Below are 21,169 nucleotides of genomic sequence, written 5' to 3' on the forward strand. Positions count from 1 at the left end.
GATCCTACACAGTAGCATATGTAAATATGCTAAAAAATATATATATATTTTTTTAAAAACCCTTTTATTTTAGTACTGGCAGACTTTCTGCCAGTACTTAAGATGGCGGGGACAATTGTGGGGTGGGGGAGGGAAGGGAGCTGTTTGGGAGGGATCAGGGGGTGGGATGTGTCAGGTGGGAGGCTGATCTCTACACTAAAGCTAAAATTAACCCTGCAAGCTCCCTACAAACTCCCTAATTAACCCCTTCACTGCTAGCCATAATACACGTACGTGTGAGGCGCAGCAGGATTTAGCGGCCTTCTAATTACCAGAAAGCAACGCCAAAGTCATATATGTCTGCTATTTCTGAACAAAGGGGATCCCAGACAAGCATTTACAACCATTTGTGCCATAATTGCACAAGCTGTTTGGAAATGATTTCAGTGAGAAACCTAAAATTGTGAAAAATTGAACGTTTTTTTTAATTTGATCGCATTTGGCGGTGAAATGGTGGCATAAAATATACCAAAATGTGCCTAGATCAATACTTGGGGTTGTCTACTACACTACACTAAAGCTAAAATTAACCCTACAAGCTCCCTAAAAGCTCCCTAATTAACCCCTTAACTGCTGGGCATAATACACTTGTGGTGCGCAGTGGCATTTAGCGGCCTTCTAATTACCAAAAAGCAACACCAAAGCCATATATGTTTGCTATTTCTGAACAAAGGGGATCCCAGAGAAGAATTTACAACCATTTATGCCATAATTGCATAAGTTGTTTGTAAATAATTTCAGTGAGAAACCGAAAGTTTCTGAAAAAATTTGTGAAAAAGTGAACGTTTTTTTGTATTTGATCGCATTTGGTGGTGAAATGGTGGTATGAAATATACCAAAATTGGCCTAGATCAATACTTTGGGATGTCTACTAAAAAAAAATATATACATGTCAAGGGATATTCAGGGATTCCTGAAAGATATCAGTGTTCCATTGTAACTAGCGCTAATTTTGGAAAAAAATTGTTTGGAAATAGCAAAGTGCTACTTGTATTTATTGCCCTATAACTTACAAAAAAAGCAAAGAACATGTAAACATTGGGTGTTTCTAAACTCAGGACAAAATTTAGAAACTATTTAGCATGGGTGTTTTTTGGAGGTTGTAGATATGTAACAGATTTTGGGGGTCAAAGTTAGAAAAAGTGTGTTTTTTTCCATTTTTCCTCATATTTTATAATTTTTTTTATAGTAAATTATAAGATATGATGAAAATAATGGTATCTTTAGAAAGTCCATTTAAAGGCGAGAAAAACGGTATATAATATGTGTGAGTACAGTAAATGAGTAAGAAGAAAATTACAGCTAAACACAAACACTGCAAAAATGTAAAAATAGCCTTGGTCCCAAACGGACAGAAAATGGAAAAGTGCTGTGGTCATTAAGGGGTTAACATACTTTACTCAGTAGTTCTAAAGACAAATGATGAAGGGGAGTGTTTGATCCCCGAAATGTCACTGTTTGAATAAACTTTCCCTTTTAAAAATTCCGAGAGTGAGGATCTTCAGCTTTGTGATTATCTCATACATCCCTGTCACCCTGGGATGCTGCATTGGATGTGATATTGCAAATCCTTTTCCATATATATATATGCAAGGTAGGAACTTTTCAGAGCACAATGTCCCTTTAAGTATAACCATTTCCTGTGCTATTTAAAGGGATATAAACTTAGATTTGAAATACACTGCATCACATTTCATATATACAATTTTACCATTTAGTGTTTTTTTAGAGAGACCATGAGAGAATCAAATCCCTCTAGACAAACCCCCTTTGAATTTAGCTCCACTTTGGCAGAAAAACAAGGGGGGTGTCATTGTCATCCAAGATTATCACGACTACGTCACTGAAGCTAATAGGATACTAATGGATACTTACTACTATAGGTGTTTATCTGGTACTCCAACCGATATATTTAGAAATAAATTGATTAGACTGATTGAAGAAGGCTATAAGGAAAAGCAATATTTAATTCCATTTAAACCTGATGTCCCGTTCTATTACCATTTATCCAAAATTCACAAAAACAATAAGACACCTCCTGGTCAGTGTACCCTCTAAGGTCAGTTTTGTGTGCGGCCCAGCAGTGAAACAGTTAATAAGGGAACCATACCACCTTGCAGTCTGTATTGTGTGGTGTTTGCTATTTTTTCTAATGAAATGTTTCACTGCTGGGCCGCACACAAAACTGGCCTTACAGGGAACACTGCTCCTGGTAGGCTCATAATAGCTGGGATCAACAGTCTAACAGATAAGCTATTGGCATATATTGACCTATTTCTACAGAAATATGTCATTCAGTTACCTTCATTTATCAAAGATACTACAGATCTTCTAAAAAAGTTGGTCAATATTAAAAAAGAAGATAGATACATATAGATGACTTGTGATGTTTGTGCCCTATACTCAAATATTTCTCATCAGATAGGATTAGATGCGATCAAACAATATTTGGAAAATGAGATATATATGCCTGCTGGTCAGAAAGAATATCTATTGGAACTAATTTGTTTTATTCTTCAACATAATTATTTTAAATATCAAGACCAATTTTATTTGCAAGTCAAAGGCACCACCATGGGGACCAGGTTTGCCCCCAGTTTTGCCAATTTGGTGATGGGTAGGTTCAAAGAGACTTATATATACCATCAGAACTGGGGGCAACACCTGGTCTTCTATGGTCAGTACAATGACGATCTCATTTTTGTATGGAATGGGTCTATGGAATCAGCTGAGGAATTTGTAATGTATCTGAATGATATGGATTGTCTTTCACTAGCAATATCCAAAAAGAATCGATAGAATATCTAGATCTAATTTTATCATGGGACTCCCATAATTCTATTGTCTACAACACATATTTTAAAACAGTAGACGGCAATAATTTTCTGAACTACAGTAGTAATCATCTCATGAGCTGGAAAAGGAATATCCCGTACAGTTAGTTCTGTAGAATTAGGAGAAATTGTTCAACTTTAAATTTGTATGACCAACAGGCAGTTATTCTTAAAGAAAGATTTGTAGACAAAGGGTACCCCAAACAACTCATTGAAGAGGGGTATTTGAAGGCCAGGGCTTTAAATAGGGAACTTATTCTTAATCCCCCACACATTAAATCTTGTAACAAACAAAAGACAAATGATGGACAAACCATGTCATTCATTACCAATTTCAATTCCAACCACAAATTAATAAAAAGGATTATCAATAAACATTGGTACCTTTTACAAAAGATCAGATTCTCAGAAAAATCATAGAAGATAAACCTAAAATTACATTCAGACGGGCACCCAATTTAAAACAAAAGCTTGCACCTAGTAAAATAGTTATGAACAAAAGAACTATCTCAAGTAGATCTAAAGAGAAAAAATTCAATAAAAATGGTGCTTATAGGTGCAATATAAAACAATGTAATATGTGTAAATTTATATCACATGGGGCACAAGAGGTAACGTCACACGCTACAGGATGTCGATTCCCCATCAGAGGAAGGCTAGATTGCAGTTCCACTTTTGTAATATATGTACTCACCTGCAAATGTGGAATTCAATATTTGGGGCGCACTATAAGAAAGATCAGAAGGAGATGGGGGGAAAACCATAGGAATATCACCAGAAATAGTCACAAACATAGTGTTTCTAGACATCACAATATATGTCAACCAAAAGCCCATTGCCAATTTCAGATAACCCTCCTGGAAAGTATTCCACCCCTTAAAGGGGCCAACAGATATACCAGACTCCGCCAAAGAGAGACATTTTGGATCTTTAAATTCGGAAGTCTCTTTCCAGAGGGTTTAAATGAAAATATATACATGGCAGTGTTCTAGCAAAATATAATATTTCCATCGAAAACTTTTGAATGTTCTATGGGGGAGCCAATCACCAACATTATGAGTATGAGTTCTAGGTATTCCCAGTATTAGTATTCCCCCTTGGTCATCTGACTCATTATCATTCCCACCTACATCCATATAACATTACAATTTCTTGTCATTTGCCATTATTACACACAGATTAATCCGGTGATTACTCCTCATTTACATTTTGGCTTATAATTAAAATGGTTATAATGATATTTGAATATAAAAATCTTACATACATATATTGGATAGCGATTAGAATACACCCAAATCACATCTATATGGGTTGATAGTGGTTAGGCTAGTTAAATCCGCTACTTTATATAGTTAATATCTTAGGGCTCGCTTCCATTGAGTCGTAATTCAGTTTGCGTGCACTCGCAAACCGTTAAATATGCTGTCGAAAGCAATATCATTTATCGACTGTTTCCAATGGCGCGTTATACCTCAATATCGGCAGTTGGACTCCGGCTGCCGAAAAAATATTTGCGTCCCATAGAAAGTAATAGAAGCCGTTAATCGATAAATTATACCAGGTTTCCAATGAAAGCGCAAACTGTTAATATACTGTCGGAGGCTGTCGATACATTGAGAAATATTATACCCAGCTCAACTAGGTGTAAAAGAGGAAAATTGTGCTTTTTGAGACCTATTTTCTATTGAAATTATAAAACTTGCAAATAATGAAAGTGTTTTAATGTAGAAATAAATTGTTATAAGTAATATTTATTGTTGTCTCATGTATAGAAATAGTTGAACTTATATTCTAATAGAAATATCAGTATATATTTAAATATAATAATATATGCAAGAACATATCTACAGAATGCAAACTAGACCTATGCCTAGGGCAGCAATGCATATTACTTATATTTATGAAGTGCTAAATATAATTATACTAAAAAATAGTATTTGATTATTAAAAATATGGATAAGTGTATCTTTATTTTTCTTGAGAGGTGATCACCGGTAAGGAGCACGGACGTTAAACGTAAATTCTATAGCGTAAGGTCGGGTTACCTTAGCAACTAATTGATTTTCAAGAAATCCGACATCAGATGGAAGCGTTAACACAACGTTAACTTACAGCTACACGAAAAGAGCGACTGCACGCTATCCGCAAAATATTTCAATGGAAACCTGGTACTAAAATGGAGCCGTAAATTACTTTTAGCTGTCGGCCGCTTCGGTAGCTTACGGCTCCATTTTTAACGACTCAATGGAAGCGAGGCCTCAGTCTTTATAAGTTTATGTTACATTTATACACATATTAGTGTGGCTTAATCAAACAGGTATTCACCTGATTTAACACATTGTTTAGAGTTGATATGTCCATGCATTGTATTTATATATGTTTGTGCATTTGCATGTATTAGTTTATCCCTTTTTTAGAATTTTATTTATGCACATGACGGAGCTGCACAATCACCATTACTTTTATACATAGCAGTAAATATCTGCCATTAACGTTCTCTCTATTGAGAAAGCACATTTTATTTAATGAATCTTACAATTTCACCTCAGTCATCACTAATATATATATAATTATATATCACTAATATATAAAATAATACTGTTTTAGGTTTAATATCTCATAGATGGGTAGTATGTAGGATCAGATGCATGTATGTCATCCCCACCACCTCACACCCCCTTTATGACTTCACCCTATCATAGAGCACTAGTACTTAACCGGACGGCTTTTAAGGATCACTGTCTAACTACTTATTAAGCTGCCATCTAGGTACTATATCGAAATCATCATATTTTACGCTCATATTTTGAGAGCACATTGTATCACTTTTTAGCATATCACCTGAAACTACATTAGTACACGATTTAGTTTTTTCGCAAATACATTAATGTAATCTATCCTCATCCAGTACTAGAAGATGACCTCATCGCTTTAGGGGTAGCTCCCATCTAGATCAATAGTATGATTGGTCTGAGTCAGTGGCGTATTTAGGTTTTGTGCTGCCCTAGGCACTCAAAATTCTGTTGCCCACCTCCCCCCCCCCTAAGTTTTAGGCTGTTTTTCGGCCACAATATTTTTTTGGTCAGGGTATTTAGTTGTTTTTCTTAGGAAATGTTCACCAGGACTATATATATATATATATATATATATATATATATATATATATATATATAGAACAGATTGCAGTTCCCTTGCCTAAGATTTTTTTTTTATTATTCACTAAAAGATAAATTGCACTTTAAAAATCTAGGTCAAAATAGACCAACCAGAAAAATTCTCCAATTCAGCTCATAAGGTATCTTAGTCTAGATTTTGCAATTCTCCTGCAATTCACCCTTTAGTGCTTTAGTGTATATCCCTGAGAGTATGAGATACACAGACAGGTATATTCACTACAGAGTGAATTGCAGGAGAATTTCAAAATCTTGAACAAAATAGCGAACTGGAAAAATCCCCTAATTCAGCTCATTATCCAAATCAGCTATCTTGGTCTAGATTTTGAAATTCTCCTGCAAATCACCCTTTACCTTTAGTGAATAGACCTGAGAGTGTCTGTATGTGAGAAAGACAGACAGGGTTATTCACTAGAATGCCCCTGATTTGCAGCCAAATTGATAAAGATTTTTGTTAAAGTATAGGGCTCCAATTAATTTGTGTGAAATCTGTTTGATAGTAAATTACCCTGAGAGACAGTCTCACTCATACACACACTGTCAGACTCTACTGACATTGTGTGTTTCCCCAGCAGCTCCTACAGAGTTCACTTTACCTCTGCTGTCTGCTAGTTCCTGTTTTCTCTCTGTACCACGTAGTTTCCAACTCCAGTAACTATATTTTGCACACACTCAGAGCCCGCTTCCACTCACACATAAGCAGCCTCACAGACACTCAGATGCCCCACTCACATACACTCAGGTCCCACTAACACACACTCAGGTTCCCCCCTCACATACACTCAGACTACCTCCCCCTACTTGCACACTCTCAGACTCACACTCTTCCCCATCAGATGCCCATATAGTATATACTCACACTCTCACCCCCCCATCAGTCATTCAGATTGACAGTCTCACCCACATAAAACAAACACTCTCACCCCCCTCAGATGCACATCCCCACACCATCCTTCCCTGGCTTCAGACACACTTCCCCACAATCATTTCTTTCAGATGCACTGTCACACACTCCCCCTACCATCTTTACCTTCAGACGCACTGCATGTCAGTCATCATGTTTAAAAATGTTATTGCATGAAAAAAGTTTAGAAGTCATTAAACCTGTTTCAGCTGATATTGAACTAACATGTTTGTGCACAACTGATATATATGTCTCAGTTGCTCATTGGCAGACAGAGATAAGATTCCACAAGCATAAAAAAATGTTTGTTTTTTTAGCACAGGAGTTTTTTTTTTTTTTTTTTTTTTAATAAACCTGTAAAATATTTTATATTATCCAATTTGATATACAACAAATAACAAATACAGTCCTAAATTGTATACAATATATTATATAAATATAAAAAATACAAATATATTAAATAACTAGCTTTTCCAAGATTTTTTTTTGCATAACATGGATGTTTCTTACAATCATAATAACCTGCTGATAGCTAGGAACAACTACTCCCTCTGACTCAGTTCTATTAATAGGAAGGTTGGGAGATGCATCCACAAATCTGGAAAAAAGTGTGTTTGCTCTACACAGCGACATACTTAAAACAAAAAGTAAAGGGTGACTGCCCCACTCCCCCCTTCCTTGAAATGCATTACCCAGCAGTGCCCACCTTCCCCTCAGATACACTACCCCCGGCCACTTCCCATCAGGAACACAGCCTAACCCCCCCATTCTCCCATCAGTTGCATATAGGGCACTTCCGTCCCCCCTCCCCGGCATGTACACAGGACTCTCTCTTTCCCCCCAGCAAGCAGGCACACAGGGCTCCCCCCTTCAAGATACTAACTTGTCCTGCAGAAATGTCCCACTAGGCTGCTCTCTGTGAATCTTCTGCTTCCTAATTGAAACAGGATGCCTGTAGGGGGCGGAGTCACCTCCCGGCAGCTCTCTGTTTAACTGAACTTGTGAATGTGAAGCAGGAACAATACAGACTCAAAGCGCACTGCGCAGGGGCTGGTTAGGGGTGATCTTTTTAAACACCCTATCGGCTCAGAGTGTGAAAGCACACCCTCAGGCTGGTGCTAGAGGGGGCAAGTGCCCCCCTCTGACTCCCCCTTGCTAACTTCCATTTTGCTATTATTACCGTAACCTGGGGCTGCCCTGTCAAAATATTTTATTTTTTTTAAAGCCTGCTTCATGGCCATATATTCAGTGAATCGACCAGGTGCCGCCCCCCAAAAGCTGTCGCTCTAGGCACCGGTCTTGTTGGCCTATGCATTAATACGCCCCTGGTCTGAGTCACTTATCACAGTCTCACCCTCACACACGCCCTGATATGACTCTACCCTATCATAGAGTGTTGTCACTTTCACACACCCATGGGCTAGCACCACCCAACAATACACCAAGTCGCCATTAAGATATATCTTTATTATTTGAGATTACACACATCACATCACAAGAGTTATAGCAATTGTCAAGCAGGGAGTCACTTAGGATACCTTACATAACAGTATCGATCTGTGTATATATAGATCACACTCGCAATCCACTATACAGTCTAATCACATTCCAGCTGTTACAACAGTGCACAGTGTATAATAATATAGAGCATAGTTGATATCTATTAGATGATCAAAACAGCATAATAAAACAAATGAACACATATAGGTGAACATTATGAGTCACTATTTTTAACGTATAGTAGAATTGACCTATATATTGGTTTCTGAATAAAAAACTGAAATAAGGAATTATTCGGAACAATAATGTCAGAAACATTAATGTGATGATAATTATACAGATCATCAAGGAGGGGCATGATTGGTATACCAATTAAAGATGTATTCCATATGCAAAGTTCTATGATTTGAGAGTCTGATAAAGTTGGTAAGTAACCTCTAAGTCATTATGTATAGTTTTTGTATAGTTCTATGAGTGCTAACAGATAAAGCAATTTTGGGAATCATGTAAGAATTGTACATAAACTGTATGATCAGACATATTACTGTGATTATGACCTATACCGGTCTATTGCGATAGTCCATTGTACTCTTTTTAATATAATGTGATATGTGTGTCTTTTACATTTATGAATGTGGTAGACAGATTTTTCCAGGACAGGTGTGAGTCTGATGATCACACCTGTGAATGGAGGGAGTGGGAGGATCCAATTAAGGGAGACTATAGGAGAGGTATAAAAGCCAGTGTATCCATGTTATCAACAGATACCTGATGAAACAGCTAGGTTCAAGCTGAGAAACACGTTGCAATCTGTTGCTTTTACTATTTTAATAATTTTGGGTAATGTACATACCCAATGGTTTTTAATATTGTTTCCTCTCAAGGATCAGTTTTCTGGGAAACTGCTAAGATCTCAGCCTGCGCCACTTAGCACATTTGGTGCTGCCTTACTTGTGAGTATATTTTCACTCCTTGTCATTGATACCGATGATTGCTTTTGCAGTATTACACTAGGAGGCACCTTCTTTTTGTGATCCTCATTCACAGATATCTTGGATTTGCTGTTGTTTTGAAGGAGAAGAGCTGCCATGATTACAATCTTCTTTCCACTGCTGGAACACAAGCTTACTAGTACAGAGGACTGGAACTGAGACAGTTCCCTGACACACAGGAATACCCTACAAAGACTCAGATAAGACTAACCTTTTTGTGCACATTTTGTGTACCATTGTGCACTTTGCATACATCTTTTTAATGTGTCTATATATGTTATTTGAATTTGTATATTCAATGTGATAAGTCAATTTTGTAGGATATCATATATATTATTATCAGGTTCGGCTACTCAAGCGCCCCTTAGAGTTGGACACGAGTGTGTCACCAACAGATTGTTCCAATTTTACCATTTACATACATTTGCAAAAATTCTTCAGTTTACATTTTCACCGGGATAGTTTTTTGTATTAAAGGAATACTAAACCCAATTTTTTTCTTTCATAGTTCAGATAAAGCATGCAATTTTAAGCAACTTTGTTATTTACTCCTATTATCAATTTTTCTTTGTTCTCTTTCTATCTTTATTTGAAAAATCAGGAATGTAAACTTACAAGCTGGACCATCTTTGGTTCAGCACCTGGGTAGCGCTTGCTGATTGGTGGCTAAATGCAGCCACCAATCAGCTAGTGCTCCCAGATGCTGAACCAAAAATGAGCCGGCTCGTAAGAGAACAACGAAAAATTTAAAATAGGAGTAAATTAGAAAGTTGCTTAACCCCTTAACGACCAAGGACATGCCAGACACGTCCTACAAAAAAACGGTCATTAACAACTAAGGACCTGCCTGGCATGTCCTCTGGGGTTTAAAGCACTGGAAGCGATCCTGATCACTTCCAGTCATTTTCAGGGTATTGCTGTGATGCCTCAATATTGAGGCATCGTGCAATACTCTTTTTAAGCACAGCGATGGTGCCGATTATTGGTGGCGTGAGAGGGATAGCAGGGAGGCAGGTGGGCGGCCCAACCCTGGTAGACGAGTTCTTGTAAGCGGGAATGATGGGTCCGGGAGGAGGTCATGTGTGCAGGGGGTTGGAGCGCGGGGGGCATGGGAGGGACTGCTACACTATGGGACATCTCTAGTGAAAGGGAAGGAGGTAGAGGGATTTATAAGTATTAGGAAAGGGATCTGGGAGGGGAAAGGTATTGAGGGGGGCAGCTATACTAAAGAAACTGTTACCCAGTAAACTGGGTACTGAAAGACAAAAATGGTGGCCAATAGGTTGAGGGGGAGGCTTAGAGAGCTGTTTGGGGGGGATCAGGGAGGTTGGGGGTATTGTGGGATCCTACACTATAGAAAAAATATAAAAAAAAGTAATATATATATAAAAGAACACCTTTATTTTTTTACTGGCAGACTTTCTGCCAGTACTTAAGATGGCGGTGACAATTGTGAGGTGGGGGAGGGTAGAGAGCTGTTTGAGAGGGGTCAGGGAGGGATCAGGGGGGTGGAATGTGTCAGGTGGGAGGCTGATCTCTACACTAAAGCTAACATTAACTCTACAAGCTATCTAATTAACCCCTTCACTGCTAGGCATAATACAAGAGTGGTGCGCAGCTGTATTTAGCGGCCTTCTAATTACCAAAAAGCAATGCCAAATCCATATATGTAAGGAATCCACTCCTGGTTTTCATTTTTACTGCAGCTTACCTTCCCACCTGTATTTAAGTCATGTCTCCGCCCCAAACAAGTGCTTAGTTATTAAGTTTATGTCAGCTAAGCTCTAAGCATTGTTTGCTGAACCTGTGTATTGAATCAGGAATTTGGAAATATATAATACCCAAAGTTATTGGATTTACAAATACCAGCTGCAGCTGGTCCATTAACCAACTTATCCTGCCTGACTGAGTTGATTCCCCTAAGTTTGCATTACTTGTTCTACTACAGTCAGCACTAACTCATACCCTGGGGATTGGATCTGTTTCCATAGACACATACAACCCAGGACAAAACGGTAACATGTCTATCTAACCGCATTACTAAGCAGTTCGCTACCTTTGCTTCATTTGCATAAGTGTAAATAGCCGACTTCACTGTAACGCTACGGACCAGCTCTGACGTCACCCGCTGGGGAAACTCCTGTGATTCAGTCACGCCCCTGTCAGCAGCTGCAAGGTTCTGCGCTCTGTCTCACTACACCTCGGGCGGATACTACAGCTGTCAGCTACTGCAGCGGCTAGACCTCATTCACACGCTGTCTGTTGGCAACTAAGTAACTCTATTGTAATCCTCTCATTGTATAATGTTTTGATACTTAACTTAAAGTTATTGAACTTGCTCACTGTTTCTGAACAGAATATTGCTACATAGCAACAGTAGTCATATTTCACATATATATTTACACTTCAATTCATCATAGAGAAAACTCACTCTGAATCATCACAGCCTATGCCGAAATAATAGTCTGTATTTTAGAGTGGAACATTCATACTACTAAGACTCCGGCAGTTGAGATCCAGCACAAGAAACTCCATTACAGAATAACTAAGCCATTATTATGGATCCAGCCGAGCTCCCACAAATTGTCTTCAACTTGTCACAAAGGGTAGACCAACTCAGCCAGGGTCTAAGAGAATTACAATTGGAGAATGAGACATTGAGAAAGGTCATAAAAGACACCATCACTCCTAAACTGTCAGCCCATGAGACCTCTCCTGAACCTTTTGTTGCTCCGCCAGATTTCTTCCAAGGAGAGAGAAACCAATATCGTCACTTCAAAAATGCTTGCCTTCTCAATTTCACTCTCAAACCCAAGACCTATCCAAATGATAGGGTGAAAGTTCTCACCATGATAAGTTACTTAAGGGGAGAACCCCGTATATGGGCTGACACACTATTCGAGACTAACAATCATGTCCTATCTTCCTTGTCGGCATTTCTTGACGTTATGGATGAATTGTATAACGATGCCAATCTTCAGATTACGGCTGAGAGCAAAATGAGGAAATTGAAACAAGGATCCAGACCTGTGGAACATTACATAACGGAGTTCAAACAGTACTCCATTGACTCCCAATGGAATGCCATAGCCCTTAGAAATCAATTCAGGCTTGGCCTTTCTGATGCTGTCAAGGATGAAATAACAAGAACAGAATTGCCAGAGACACTCGAAGCTCTTATGAAATTAAGTAGCCAAATCGATAGAAGATTGAGGGAGAGAAGATCAGAACGGCAATACCCAGACCAGCCGTATAAAAAGGTTTCCAGTCCTTGCCAACCTACTCTCAGGTCCAATAGTCCTAGTCCTGGTGGAGCTGAAGCTATGGACATAAGTATCTTCAGGGGGCCCCTATTGCCAGAAGAACATATGAGGAGAAAGACCAGGGGCCTTTGCATGTACTGTGGTGACCCAGCTCACAGTCTTAAGGACTGCCCTTCCATACCCCAGAAAAAGAACAGTAAGTGTAGCGCTAACTTTACCTCTCAGGTAATACTTAACAAACCTCTTCACTGCTCTCTACTTTTGTCTTTACAGTGGGCTAGTAAACAGATGTCCGTCCCAGCTATCGTTGACACAGGAGCTCAAGGGAACTACATTGACAGCTCATTAGTGTCTATCACTAAAATACCTCTGATTAAGAAATTGTCTCTGATTTCACTTCGTGTTGTTGATGGCTCTGAGATTTCTTCTGGGCCTATTACACATCATACCATCCCTCTTTCAGTCACTACATTAAATAATCACCATGAACATCTCTCTTTTGATGTGATTTCATCTCCTCTATTTCCAATTGTTCTTGGGTTGGCTTGGCTACAACTACATGAACCTCAGATCAGTTGGAAATCTCTCAAAATACATTTAAACTCACAATATTGCCAACAATCCTGTATTAGGCAGCCGCTACTTTCTCTGACCCCCACATCTGACATTCTTGTACCACTTGAATACACTCACTTCTCTGAGGTTTTCAGCAAAAAGGAGGCAGAAACACTTCCGCCCCATCGTCCTTATGACTGTCCCATAGAGTTAAAACCAGGTACAACTCCACCTATAGGGCACTTATATCCCCTCTGTCAATCCAAATTAGACCACCTGAAAAGCTACTTAGACGAGAACTTGAAGAAAGGATTCATTCGTCCTTCTGTTTCGCCAGCCGGTGCTGGTATGTTTTTTGTCCAAAACAAGGACAATTCCCTGCGCCCTATCATCGACTTCAGACAGCTAAATAAGATCACCATAAAAAACCGCTACCCACTCCCACTCATTCCGGAGCTCATTGACGGCTAGATTTAGAGTTCGGCGGTAAAAGGGCTGTTAACGCTCCGCGGGTTTTTTTCTGGCCGCACCATAAATTTAACTCTGGTATCGAGAGTTCAAACAAATGCTGCGTTAGGCTCCAAAAAAGGAGCGTAGAGCATATTTAGCGCAAATGCAACTCTCGATACCAGAGTTGCTTACGGACGCGGCCGGCCTCAAAAACGTGCTCGTGCACGATTCTCCCATAGGAAACAATGGGGCTGTTTGAGCTGAAAAAAAACCTAACACCTGCAAAAAAGCAGCGTTCAGCTCCTAACGCAGCCCCATTGTTTCCTATGGGGAAACACTTCCTACGTCTGCACCTAACACTCTAACATGTACCCCGAGTCTAAACACCCCTAGCCTTACACTTATTAACCCCTAATCTGCCGCCCCCGCTATCGCTGACCCCTGCATTACACTTTTAACCCCTAATCTGCCGCTCCGTAAACCGCCGCCACCTACGTTATCCCTATGTACCCCTAATCTGCTGCCCTAACATCGCCGAACCCTATGTTATATTTATTAACCCCTAATCTGCCCCCCACAACGTCGCCGACACCTACCTACACTTATTAACCCCTAATCTGCCGAGCGGACCTGAGCGCTACTATAATAAAGTTATTAACCCCTAATCCGCCTCACTAACCCTATCATAAATAGTATTAACCCCTAATCTGCCCTCCCTAACATCGCCGACACCTACCTTCAATTATTAACCCCTAATCTGCCGACCGGAGCTCACCGCTATTCTAATAAATGTATTAACCCCTAAAGCTAATTCTAACCCTAACACTAACACCCCCCTAAGTTAAATATAATTTTTATCTAACGAAATAAATTAACTCTTATTAAATAAATGATTCCTATTTAAAGCTAAATACTTACCTGTAAAATAAATCCTAATATAGCTACAATATAAATTACATTTATATTATAGCTATTTTAGGATTAATATTTATTTTACAGGTAACTTTGTATTTATTTTAACCAGGTACAATAGCTATTAAATAGTTAAGAACTATTTAATAGTTACCTAGTTAAAATAATTACAAATTTACCTGTAAAATAAATCCTAACCTAAGATATAATTAAACCTAACACTACCCTATCAATAAAATAATTAAATAAACTACCTACAATTAACCTAACACTACACTATCAATAAATTAATTAAACACAATTGCTACAAATAAATACAATTAAATAAACTATCTAAAGTACAAAAAATAAAAAAGAACTAAGTTACAGAAAATAAAAAAATATTTACAAACATAAGAAAAATATTACAACAATTTTAAACTAATTACACCTACTCTAAGCCCCCTAATAAAATAACAAAGACCCCCAAAATAAAAAATTCCCTACCCTATTCTAAAATACAAAAATTACAAGCTCTTTTACCTTACCAGCCCTGAACAGGGCCCTTTGCGGGGCATGCCCCAAGAATTTCAGCTCTTTTGCCTGTAAAAAAAAACATACAATACCCCCCCCCCCAACATTACAACCCACCACCCACATACCCCTAATCTAACCCAAACCCCCTTAAATAAACCTAACACTAATCCCCTGAAGATCTTCCTACCTTGTCTTCACCATCCAGGTATCACCGATCCGTCCTGGCTCCAAGATCTTCATCCAACCCAAGCGGGGGTTGGCGATCCATAATCCGGTGCTCCAAAGTCTTCCTCCTATCCGGCAAGAAGAGGACATCCGGACCGGCAAACATCTTCTCCAAGCGGCATCTTCTATGTTCTTCCATCCGATGACGACCGGCTCCATCTTGAAGACCTCCAGCGCGGATCCCTCCTCTTCTTCCGACGACTAGACGACGAATGACGGTTCCTTTAAGGGACGTCATCCAAGATGGCGTCCCTCGAATTCCGATTGGCTGATAGGATTCTATCAGCCAATTGGAATTAAGGTAGGAATTTTCTGATTGGCTGATGGAATCAGCCAATCAGAATCAAGTTCAATCCGATTGGCTGATCCAATCAGCCAATCAGATTGAGCTTGCATTCTATTGGCTGATCGGAACAGCCAATAGAATGCGAGCTCAATCTGATTGGCTGATTGGATCAGCCAATCGGATTGAACTTGATTCTGATTGGCTGATTCCATCAGCCAATCAGAAAATTCCTACCTTAATTCCGATTGGCTGATAGAATCCTATCAGCCAATCGGAATTCGAGGGACGCCATCTTGGATGACGTCCCTTAAAGGAACCGTCATTCGTCGTCTAGTCGTCGGAAGAAGAGGATGGATCCGCGCTGGAGGTCTTCAAGATGGAGCCGGTCGTCATCGGATGGAAGAACATAGAAGATGCCGCTTGGAGAAGATGTTTGCCGGTCCGGATGTCCTCTTCTTGCCGGATAGGAGGAAGACTTTGGAGCACCGGATTATGGATCGCCAACCCCCGCTTGGGTTGGATGAAGATCTTGGAGCCAGGACGGATCGGTGATACCTGGATGGTGAAGACAAGGTAGGAAGATCTTCAGGGGATTAGTGTTAGGTTTATTTAAGGGGGTTTGGGTTAGATTAGGGGTATGTGGGTGGTGGGTTGTAATGTTGGGGGGGGGGTATTGTATGTTTTTTTTTACAGGCAAAAGAGCTGAACTTCTTGGGGCATGCCCCGCAAAGGGCCCTGTTCAGGGCTGGTAAGGTAAAAGAGCTTGTAATTTTTGTATTTTAGAATAGGGTAGGGAATTTTTTATTTTGGGGGTCTTTGTTATTTTATTAGGGGGCTTAGAGTAGGTGTAATTAGTTTAAAATTGTTGTAATATTTTTCTTATGTTTGTAAATATTTTTTTATTTTCTGTAACTTAGTTCTTTTTTATTTTTTGTACTTTAGATAGTTTATTTAATTGTATTTATTTGTAGCAATTGTGTTTAATTAATTTATTGATAGTGTAGTGTTAGGTTAATTGTAGGTAATTGTAGGTAGTTTATTTAATTATTTTATTGATAGGGTAGTGTTAGGTTTAATTATAACTTAGGTTAGGATTTATTTTACAGGTAAATTTGTAATTATTTTAACTAGGTAACTATTAAATAGTTATTAACTATTTAATAGCTATTGTACCTGGTTAAAATAAATACAAAGTTACCTGTAAAATAAATATTAATCCTAAAATAGCTATAATATAAATGTAATTTATATTGTAGCTATATTAGGATTTATTTTACAGGTAAGTATTTAGCTTTAAATAGGAATCATTTATTTAATAAGAGTTAATTTATTTCGTTAGATAAAAATTATATTTAACTTAGGGGGGTGTTAGTGTTAGGGTTAGAATTAGCTTTAGGGGTTAATACATTTATTAGAATAGCGGTGAGCTCCGGTCGGCAGATTAGGGGTTAATAATTGAAGGTAGGTGTCGGCGATGTTAGGGAGGGCAGATTAGGGGTTAATACTATTTATGATAGGGTTAGTGAGGCGGATTAGGGGTTAATAACTTTATTATAGTAGCGCTCAGGTCCGCTCGGCAGATTAGGGGTTAATAAGTGTAGGTAGGTGTCGGCGACGTTGTGGGGGGCAGATTAGGGGTTAATAAATATAACATAGGGGTCGGCGATGTTAGGGGCAGAAGATTAGGGGTACATAGGGATAACGTAGGTGGCGGCGCTTTGCGGTCGGAAGATTAGGGGTTAATTATTTTAAGTAGCTTGCGGCGACGTTGTGGGGGGCAAGTTAGGGGTTAATAAATATAATATAGGGGTCGGCGGGGTTAGGGGCAGCAGATTAGGGGTACATAAGTATAACGTAGGTGGCGGTCGGCAGATTAGGGGTTAAAAATTTTAATCGAGTGGCGGCGATGTGGGGGGACCTCGGTTTAGGGGTACATAGGTAGTTTATGGGTGTTAGTGTACTTTAGGGTACAGTAGTTAAGAGCTTTATAAACCGGCGTTAGCCAGAAAGCTCTTAACTCCTGCTATTTTCAGGCGGCTGGAATCTTGTCGTTAGAGCTCTAACGCTCACTGCAGAAACGACTCTAAATACCAGCGTTAGAAAGATCCCATTGAAAAGATAGGCTACGCAAATGGCGTAGGGGGATCTGCGGTATGGAAAAGTCGCGGCTGTAAAGTGAGCGTTAGACCCTTTAATCACTGACTCCAAATACCAGCGGGCGGCCAAAACCAGCGTTAGGAGCCTCTAACGCTGGTTTTGACGGCTACCGCCGAACTCTAAATCTAGGCCTGAGAGACTACGACATGCTACTATATACACTAAGTTGGATCTGAGGGGAGCATACAACCTTGTACGCATTAGAGATGGTGATGAATGGCTCACTGCTTTAAGAACAAGATATGGGTTGTATGAATACCTGGTTATGCCTTTCGGACTCACCAACGCACCAGCAACTTTCCAATTCTTCATAAATTACATTTTCCACGATCTACTTGATATCTGTGTCATCGTTTACTTAGACGACATTCTGATATATTCATCGAACACAACCGACCACATCAAACACGTTAGTTGGGTTCTATCACATCTCCAGGTTCACCGGCTTTATGCCAAACTGTAAAAATGCATTTTTCACACTACAACGATAGAATTCCTGGGTTATTCCATCAGCCCTGAGGGCATTCAAATGCAAGAGGGCAACGTTGATGCAGTAAAATCATGGCCTACTCCTCTTACCAGAAAGGACGTACAAAAATTCCTTGGCTTCAGTAATTATTATAGGAAATTCATTCTAAATTTTTCGGGTATATCGAAACCCCTTACCAAACTTACTAGCCCAACTTGTCCGTTTCGGTGGTCGAAAGAAGCTGCTGATGCCTTCAGTTTCCTGAAGGAGTCGTTTTCCTCAGCTCCTATCTTAAGATATCCTGATCCCGACTTGCAGTACATATTGGAGGTGGATTCTTCAGACTATGCACTTGGTGCAGTTCTATCGCAACGCAAGATACCTAAAGACCCTCTATTCCCTATTGGGTTCTTCTTGAAGATTATGTCTTCTGCAGAAATGAATTACTCCATAGGAGATAAAGAATTACTGGCAATCAAAAGAGCCCTGGAATTCTGGAGACATCTCCTGGAAAGTACATCCTATCCCATCAAAATATTTACTGACCACCGTAACCTCGAATTTCTACAAAACAACAAAACTTTATCTGGAAGACAGGTTAGATGGAGCCTCTTCTTCAGTCGTTTTCACTTCCAAATCTTGTACAGGCCTGGATCAAAAAACGGAAAGGCAGATGCCCTTTCCCGTAGAGATCCTAGACCCATTCAGGAACATGCTCCTAGTTGTATTTTGCCACCTTCTAAATTTCTCGCTTCACTCTCTATCTCAGTTCCAGACTATGAAGCTCCCTTGGGTTCGGAACAACGAACCCCATTGAACTCCCTGATTAAGAAAGAGGGCTTGTATTTTCACGGTTCCAAGATATATGTACCAGAAACACTTAGAGCACAAATAATTAAGGAACACCATGACCCTCCTCTACTCAGTCATGCAGGCATCAGACGCACCAAGGAATTAATAACCAGAACTTACTGGTGGCCATCCATGGAAAATACTATCAAGGAATATATCCAGCAGTGTATTAGTTGCTCAGTATCCAAACCCGAGAGAAGACCTCCGTACGGACACCTCATGCCTTTGGATATTCCCAAGTCACCTTGGGCTCACTTAGGCATGGACTTTATAGTAGACTTACCACCAAGCTCTGGTTTCACCACCATATTAGTCGTTACAGACCACTTTACTAAAATGGCCCATTTCATTGCTTACCATAAGTTACCTACTTCCTCGGAAACAGCACATTTATTCTTAAACAACGTAGTACGGTATCATGGTTTACCGACTGTCTTGTTCACTGACAGAGGTAGCCAATTCACCTCAAAGTTTTGGAAAGCACTCACTACAACTCTACAAATTGAACAACGGCTAAGTACTGCCTTTCACCCCCAAACGAATGGCCAAACTGAAAGATTGAATCAATGGCTCGAACAATATTTACGTTGCTACTGTTCCTACCATCAAAACAAATGGTCATCCTTCCTTGCCATGGCCGAATTTTCCTATAATAACACGATCAACAGTACCAGCAATTACTCTCCCTTCTTTGCGAACTACGGTTTCAATCCTAGATTCAGTTTCCACCAGTCCTCTTCTGAAAATACAATATCTGTTGACGAATTGATACAAGGCCTGGCAGAAAACTTCCAACATATACGTACCAACATACAGCATGCACAAGCTACTCAGAAAAAGTACTATGACTTAAGACGAAGAGCCGCCCCAAAGTATGAAATAGGGGACTTGGTGTGGTTGTCAACAAAAAATATCAAGCTACATCTTCCCAAGAAAAAATTGGCTAGTTTATTCATCGGTCCATTCAAGATCACTCACGTCATAAACGAGAATGCAGTCACCTTGGATCTACCTGATTCATTGGTAATCCACCCCACCTTCCACGTCTCTTTGCTCAAGCCTTATGTAGGTCAACACCCTCCTATACCTCTCCTTCCTCCTGATCCTGTACGCCTGGACGCAGCCATGTATGAAGTTCAGGATCTCTTGGATTCGAGGTATTCGAATGGTGAACTCCAGTATCTCGTGAGATGGAAAGGGTTTTCTCCTGAGGAAGACTCCTGGGAACCTCATACTCACATTGATGCTACGAGACTAGTTGCACACTTCCATAGACGTTTTCCACACAGACCTAAACATCCAGCCGTGGTCGGCTTGCTTGAGGGGGGGGATGTGTAAGGAATCCACTCCTGGTTTTCATTTTTACTGCAGCTTACCTTCCCACCTGTATTTAAGTCATGTCTCCGCCCCAAACAAGTGCTTAGTTATTAAGTTTATGTCAGCTAAGCTCTAAGCATTGTTTGCTGAATCTGTGTATTGAATCAGGAATTTGGAAATATATAATACCCAAAGTTATTGGATTTACAAATACCAGCTGCAGCTGGTCCATTAAACAACTTATCCTGCCTGACTGAGTTGATTCCCCTAAGTTTGCATTACTTGTTCTACTACAGTCAGCACTAACTCATACCCTGGGGATTGGATCTGTTTCCATAGACACATACAACCCAGGACACACCGGAACAACGCAAGGAGTAACCGCAAGTAAATTAAATCAAAAGTTGCCTTCTAAAACGGTAACATGTCTATCTAACCGCATTACTAAGCAGTTCGCTACCTTTGCTTCATTTCCATAAGTGTAAATAGCCGACTTCACTGTAACGCTACGGACCAGCTCTGACGTCACCCGCTGGGGAAACTCCTGTGATTCAGTCACGCCCCTGTCAGCAGCTGCAAGGTTCTGCGCTCTGTCTCACTACACCTCGGGAGGATACTACAGCTGTCAGCTACTGCAGCGGCTAGACCTCATTCACGCGCTGTCTGTTGGCAACTAAGTAACTTTATTGTAATCCTCTCATTGTATAATGTTTTGATACTTAACT

The sequence above is a fragment of the Bombina bombina genome, chromosome 5 (assembly GCF_027579735.1).
Source record: "Bombina bombina isolate aBomBom1 chromosome 5, aBomBom1.pri, whole genome shotgun sequence".
NCBI classification, from domain to species: Eukaryota; Metazoa; Chordata; class Amphibia; order Anura; family Bombinatoridae; genus Bombina; species Bombina bombina.